Here is a 7,891-nt window from a genome sequence, read left to right on the forward strand (position 1 = left end):
CATAGTCTCATCTTCCTTAAAGATCATCCATTGTTCTGTTCCAATTCTTCCTGTCAGTCGTTGGTTCTATTTTACCCTGAAATTAGCCCTTCCAATCTAGATGTTCTTTTTAAAAATCATTCCTCACTTTTCTCCATTACTAATCTATACCTTATTTTATGATAATCGCTCTTACTCAAGTGCTGCTTCAGAAACTTTACCCAGCTCATTTTCCAGCATCAGATCCCAGCAATGACTCCTTTCTGGTTGGAACAAAATCATACTTGGAGGAATCAGTGATGTGGAAATGTCACTAGACTAGTAATCTTACCATGGTGGCTAGTGGAATTTGAATTCAATTAATAAATCTGAAATTAAAAGCTAGTCTCAGCAATGGTGACAATGAAGCCGTTGTTGATTGTCATAAAAATCCATCTGGTCAGAGAAGGAAATCTGCCAGGCAATGACCATCTCCATCAAGAGAGAATATAACCAGCTCTCATTCTCCTGCTATTAACGTGCTGGGGGTTACCATTGACCAGAAACAGGGAATTCTGGGGTGACTAACTCATCTCCTGACTCCCCAAAGCCTGCCCATATCTACAAAGCTCAAGTCAGAAATGTGATGGAATACTGTCCATTTGGCTGGATGAGTTCAGCTTCAACCACACTCAAGAAGCTGGATAGCATCCAGAAAAAAACAGCCCACTTGATTAGCACTCCTTCCACCACTGACACAGTGGCAGCAGTGTGTACAGATACACTGCAGAAACTCAAAAGACTCTGGTAGTACCTTCCAAACCCACGACCTCTACCACCAAGGACAAGGGCAGCAGATACATGCGAACATCAGCACCTGCAAATTCCCCTTCAAGCCACTCACCATCCTGACTTGGAAATATATCGCTGTTCCTTTACTGGCTCAAAATCCTGGAACTCCCTCCCTAACAGCACTGTGGGTGTACCTACACAATATGGACTGCAGAGTTCAAGATGACAGCTCACCACCATCTTCTTAAGGGCAATTAGGGTTGGGTAATAAACACTGGCCTAGCTAGCAACACCCACACCCCATAGAAGAAAAAAAACTGATCAAGGAGGCTCTTTTGAAAAGTTACCTCCTTACCTTTTACTCAGCCATAACCCCAATCAATATTTGGATAATTAAAGTCTTCCATGTCATTATTGTTCTTGCACATTTGATTTTTTTGCAGATTTGATCCTCAACCTCTCATGATTTGGAATACCTCCAGTTGCGTGATCATACCTTTTTTCTTCTCAACTCTGACCAAATGGTCTCTGTCCTTGCCACCCCACCTCTCTTCATTTTCTCTATCTTTTCTGAACACTTGAATATTCAAGGATATGTGCCCGGTTGACACCAATTTTAAGTCACATTTACCTTACAGTATCGCCACGTCATATTCCCAAACAGCTATTTGTGCTTGTAACTCACCAACCTTTCACCATTTGTGCACTTCATACATGCATTTTCACTATCCAGTACTAGTTGCTGAAAAATATGCATGTACTGATAGTGTGGCAGCAGATATGGCTCAACTATGATGCCTCCTAATAGTCAGTTTCAACTCACAAATGTTCAGTTGCTAATTAAGCAGTGTACTGCAGGGCTGCTGTAACTTCTGGTATTGTGCCCACGAGGGAATGGAAATTAGAAAAAGATAAAGAAAAATAATAAACTTACTATGAACAATTGTACTGAAGAAATGGTACCATCCAAATCAAGTTTTTTTTTCTGCTTTACACAATATCCCACAATAGCATTTACACTAACACTGACTTACCTGGTGTTCGTTTTCCATGAGGCCCTACTGTAACCTAGCTTACTTCTAAAGCAAGTGGTTTAATAGTTAGAAAGAATATATTTTAGATTGGAAAATAACAATTGTGACTTCTTTATTCAAAAAAGGAGACAAAGCAGGAAATTACAGGTCAGTTAGCTTAACATCTGTAATAGGGAAAATGTTAGATGGTATTAGTAAAGGTATGATAGCAGGGCACTCAGAAAAATTCAAGGCAATCAGGCAGAGTCAACATGGTTTTGCGAAAGGAAAATAATGTTTAACCAATTTATCGGAGTTCTTTGAGCGAGTCACATGTGTTGTGGATAAAGGGGAACCGGTGGATGTACTGTCCTTAGATTTCCAGAAAGCATTTGATAAGGTGCCATATCAAAGGTTATTGCAGAAAATAAAAGCTTATGGTGTATGGGGTAACATATTGGCAGATGATTGGCTGGCTAACAGCAGGGTTGGCATAAATTGGTATTTTTCTGGTTGGCAGGATGTGACGAGTGGTGTGACACAGGGATCAGTGATGGGGCCTGAACTTTTTACGATTTATATAAATAAGTTGGACGAAGGGACTGAAGGTATGGTTGCTAAATTTGCTGATGACACAAAGATAGGTAGGAAAGTAAGTTGTGAAGCAGCCATAAGGAAGCTACAAAGGAACATAGGTTAAGTGAGTGGGCAAAGATCTGGCAAACAGAGTATAATGTGGGTAAATGTGAAATTGTCCATTTTGGCAAGAAGAATAAAAGAATATCCAAATGGTGAGATTGCGGAGGGATCTGAGTGTCCTAGTGCATGAATCACAAAAGGCTCATATGCAGGTACAGCAAGTAATTAGGAAAAGCAATTGAATGTTATTATTTATTGTGTGGGGAATTGATTACAAAAGTTATGCTTCAGTTGTACAGGGCCACATCAAGAGTATTGGTCATCTCATTTAGGCAAAGATGTAAATATGTTAGAAGCAGTTCAGAGAAGGTTACTAGACTAATACCAGGTATGGGCAGGTTGTCTTATCAGGAAAGTTTGGACAGGTTAGGCTGGTATCCACTGAAGTTTAGAAGCGTAAGAGGCGACTTGATTGAAACCTTTAGAATCCTGAGGGATCTTGAAAGGGTGGATGTTGAGAGGATGTCTCTTGAAGAATTTAGAACTCAGGTTCACTGTTTAAAAATAAGGGGTTGCTCATTTAAGACAGATGACAAATTTTGAGGGTCAAGAGTCTGTTCCTCAAAAGGCAGTGGAAGCAGTCTTTGAATATTTTTAAAGCAGAGGTAGGTAGATTCTTGACAAACAAGGGGGTGAAAGGTTTTCTGGGGTAGGCCAGAATGTGGGATTGAGGTTACAATCAGATCAGCCATTATCTTATTGAATGGCAGAGCAAGGCTTGAAGGGCTGGGTGGCCTACTCCTAATTTGCATGTTCATATGTATGTATTAACTTAAAACAAGTTATTACTTTGAGAAAAAGATTCATGAAGTCATTTATTCAAGATTTCCCCAGTGCCTAGTTTACTATTTCCATGTTTTATTTTAACTTAACATGGATTCAGATCCATTTATCTAAGAGTGCCAAGCAAAGCTGTTTGTAGTATTTTCTTAAATCATTTTTCTTTAAATTCGGTAGAACACAACTGTCTTTATTTAATTGAGCAATGATCTTTTCCCAACCCTTACAATGCCTTCTAGTAAGAACCCATGCATATGAGCAATATGAAGCAACTTATTAGAGTTTTCTTCTCATGTCCACTTGGTAGGTCCTAGGCACCTTCAGCCAAGGGTAGCTTACTTTGTTCACAATGTGGTGTGAACCTAATTAATTCAACTCTATGGCCCAACCTCAGCTGTCATTAGCCAGAGCACCTGTCTACAGGTAACACTAACCATCTGACCTCTGCCAGCTCAATAAATAATACTTAGTCTGAAACACTTAGTAATTCTGCAATATGTATTACCTGCTAAATAGTGGGCATCAGATTTTTGCCTATACCCATGAATTCATTTCGAACTGGAAAGGGGAAAAAATTCTTATTTGACAGCTGTACTGGTAGTACTGTGCACATTATTTTTCTTTCAAATTGGCTGCCTTGTTGAAAGTACCCATTCATATTTTTAGTTCAACAGTACTTTGATCTGATATTCACATGAAAACAATTATAAGCCTTATCAACTATTGATTGCTTCACTGTGTAATAATCAGAGATTAACTGGAAAAATCACCATCAATAAATTCAACTGCACATGAATTTCAAATGTATACAGTCCACTGTTGTAATATATCCCATTGTGTATGATTGGTGGGATGGGGATGGAAATGAAAAACTAAGATTTGATATGGGCCAGTGATCCATTCTGCCAGTTTACAACCCAAGGACAGCATTAATGTTTTGTCATTTGTTTCACAGATCCAACATCATTTATCCATTGTTTCAAGCCCCAGGAGCAGCTCTTTTGTGCATGTCTACATTCTATACACATTCCCTTTTTAAACATATTTATGGTCAAATTGTAAATACCCTTTTTTGAAGAAATGCAAATTAAGTTTATTATGTATTAAAGTTTGTGAACTTGAACCTGTTTAATGAGCCTGTTTTTTTTTATTCTATGCTGACAGTAAATCAGTTATTTGAACATTACAATATGGAAAGCTAGTTCAATTTCCACCAGTGCACCGTGTCTAACCATCACAATCTCACTCGCCTGCAGCCTCTTGCAACATTCATGAATTATACTTGGAACAATTACTGCATGGTATCTCAGCCTCAATTACATCAATCTTGTAATTCAGATTTTTAATTTTGAAAGCATCAAACAAATTAGCTTAACGGAAGGTACAAACTGCATTACTATGTGGGGGACTAACTTGCAGGCCTGGCTATAAAAAGTGAATGAATCCTTGCTAACCAGTCCCCTTTATAAGAGGGTCGATTTAAAAATTTAATGCCCAAAAATTGACCATGGCCATAGAAAGTGGATGCCATATTTTGACAACATTCAGAGCAAAGGACACAGGAGTAGTGGGAAATCTGACAGACACCAGCCCCACTTCAGGTTATACAAGCAGCCTGTAATGGGACTGATGCAATTCCACCTATCTACAATTTCCAATATAAAATCTTTAGGTTAAAGGCCTGTCATTTGAAGGTCCACCCAGACTCCTGAAGAAATTTAGACCTTTTCTTGTCTTTTCTTTTCTGGATAAGTTGCAGAATGAATAGCAAGCTTGCTACAAGGAGGAAAACAGTAGGGGTTAGTTATTCAGACTGGAAAAAGATGCAAAGTGATGCACAATTCACAAGGATTGTGTCCGGGACCACTATTCACCATCCAGGAATCAGAAATACAAATTTCAAAATTTGCAGGCAACACCAAATTAAGAGGTGTAATTAAAACATAGGATTGTGACCAAATACAGGAAGGCATAATAAACTTATTAAATGAGCGTAATTAGCAAAAAGAACTCAAATGTGAGGTACTACATTTTGGTAGGAAGAATAAGGGAGCCACATACTCCTTGGGGAATAAAAGTGTTTAAATGGAATGGATGAGCAGAGGGATCTGGGCACAAATCACTAAAGGTGGCGATGCAGAATAATAAAGCCATTAAAAAAAAAGTACTGGCATTCATTTCAAGAGATAGAATTAAAAAGCAGAAAAACGTTATATTAAACTTGTACAGAACCTTGGTTAGACCACAAGTGGAATACAGTGCACAGTTCTGGTTTGTATATTTAAAAAGGATATAGAGGCAAAAAGGATGACACAAGAACTAAGAGGTTATACGTTTTGGGGATGAATGAATAGGCATGCTTTTTTCTCTAGGGAAGAGAAGACTAAGGGGAGACCAGATAGAGGTCTTGAAGATTATGAAAGGCTTTAACGGGGTAAATGTAAAGATGATACCACTAGGGCCACAAATATAAGACAATCATTAACATCCAATAGGGAATTCAGGAGAAATATCTTTACTCAAAGCGGTTAGAATGTGGAACTCTCTACCGGAAGGAATAGTTGAGGCAACTGGCAGAGGTGTATTTAAGGAGAAGCTACATAAATAAGGAGCAAGGAACAAAGGATGCATTGCTGAGGTTAGATGAAGTAAGATGGGAGGAGGCTTGTGTGGAAAAAGACCCACATGGACCTGTTGGGCTGAATACCCCGTTTGTTTCTCTAAACAGTAACTAAATAATACTATTTTACTTATTTCTCCAATTCAGTCAATATCGTTTTAAACTCAAGTTATAAATATACCCTTGAACACAAACTTTAGATCTCTGCTCAAATCTTATGTCGACAAGTTCTATATACCTTGGGTCTTTGTTGCTCCTCATTGCCCTAGTTTTATCCTTTTATAAATGAATTTAATAATGAGTTTTTTTTTCATTTTTTGTTTTACATTAAATCCTGATTGATTGCCTCTTCATTTTTTGACTTTTTTAATTCTAAATTTTAGACATTGGAATTTTTAGCTCTTTAGTTACTTCCAGACAAATGCTTACTTTGAACTCCAAAGTCAGTGGTTTTGAATAAATATTCTGTACACTCTGTACACATACACTTCCTGAAATGTATTATGCAGTTAACATACCTAGTTGTCCTAAAAAGCTGTTACTAGCAATTATTTCATTACTACCATTTTATGAGTCTTTTATAATTGTTGCTTTCTATAAATCAATTTATCAGAAAGCAAACCAACCATTAGACCACCTTCCACAGGAATGAGTTTCCTCATTCTTCACAAGACATTCACGGTTTGAAGTCATAGTGAATGGTATTAGTAACAAACTTGTCTGCCATTTTAAAATAGCAAAATTTTAGACTTGGTTGTTAGTAGTACTCAAATCCATAAATCTTCACCTTGACATTAGTCCCACTCCAGGATAAGCAATACAGTGACACGCCAGAGTAATATCACACTGTCAGAAGTGATATTCTTCAGATCCCATGTGCCTTCTCCAGGAAATGTTAAAGTTCCTATGAGAGGAAGCTCTCCTGCTCAACAAACACCACATAAAATGACCAATAAAAACCATACTGGTCATTCATGATCCATCGAGTACTTTGAAATGTTTTTATGGGATTTGATAAGGCACTATATAAACGCAAGTCTTACTTTTATCTTTCATATTAACACATTTGTTACAGGGTTGCCCCCCCCACTCCCCCCTCCCCCTCAAAGCAGCTGAAATGGGAAGTACCAGGGCAATGCCTTGACCAATCAGGGCCAAGCTGCCCGTTTTAAATTTCAAACAATGCTTGGCAGTTAACTGTCAGTCCCTATCACTGGTGCATTCTCCATGGCAATGCCACTGGCCAACCAATCAACACTCTCTTCACACACAGTATAAATTATTGTTTTCCCCTTATACTGGTATTCTTGCAAGTGTCCTGATGAGTGCAAGATGAAAAGCTTAGACATGTCTCTTTTTTCAGCAATATACCATATTATACAAACAGCAAAACAAAAAACTCTGCCAATGACTGAATGAAACCTGGGGAATCAGAGGGCCAGGTACCAGCTTAACACACAGACTGCTGGAATATTGATGGTAACGAGACTCTGCAAAGTATAGCATGTAGCAATGTCTACTTAGTCAGTGATGCTTCCTTGTTCATTTCAGGATGTGTTTACGAGCAATGTTGCATTCCCTTCCCCTCATCATCCTGCAAGCAGAAAGCTCTTAGTGAATGAGTAAAAAGAACCAAATCAAAATGTATTCTTGAGTTAACAGCTTCATTCTTATGGGGGCGATTTGACATTTCTGTTTCTGTAGTCACGACATAAATCTACATACTAGACTTTGTATAGCCTCACAAATATAAAGTGCAGAACTGTGGGTTTGAATTATTTGTGCGGAAGGGATGATGGGTGCCAGGCTGGCAACACAACTTCACCACACTGATATTGCTATGGGCATTGAGGGGCAACCCAGCTCCAAGCAAGGCCACAGTAAGAGCAGACCAATGCTTGTACAGATTCTGGTACACAGATCTCAAAGCTCGAGAGGCCGCTGCAGGGAATAGACCAGCTAATCCTTAAATCTGATTCTCAGCAGTTTCCAGTTGTGTCTGCACAGGAAAGTAACACAGGAATCAATG

General features: G+C 38.5%; 1 protein-coding gene across 5 annotated transcripts in view; it reads left to right on the forward strand.

The window, feature by feature from the left end:
• The window catches only part of wdr19 (WD repeat domain 19), a 154,906-nt gene extending 150,537 nt beyond the window's left edge, over positions 1-4,369 (forward strand). For all 5 annotated transcript variants that reach the window (XR_013577234.1, XM_078546254.1, XM_078546268.1 and 2 more), the window contains one exon: positions 4,198-4,369. The gene's annotated coding sequence lies outside the window, so the exon portion shown is untranslated. The remainder of the gene's footprint in view (positions 1-4,197) is intronic.
• The last annotated feature ends 3,522 nt before the right edge of the window (positions 4,370-7,891 follow it).

This window comes from Cetorhinus maximus, chromosome 1 (assembly GCF_964194155.1).
Source record: "Cetorhinus maximus chromosome 1, sCetMax3.hap1.1, whole genome shotgun sequence".
NCBI lineage: Eukaryota > Metazoa > Chordata > Chondrichthyes > Lamniformes > Cetorhinidae > Cetorhinus > Cetorhinus maximus.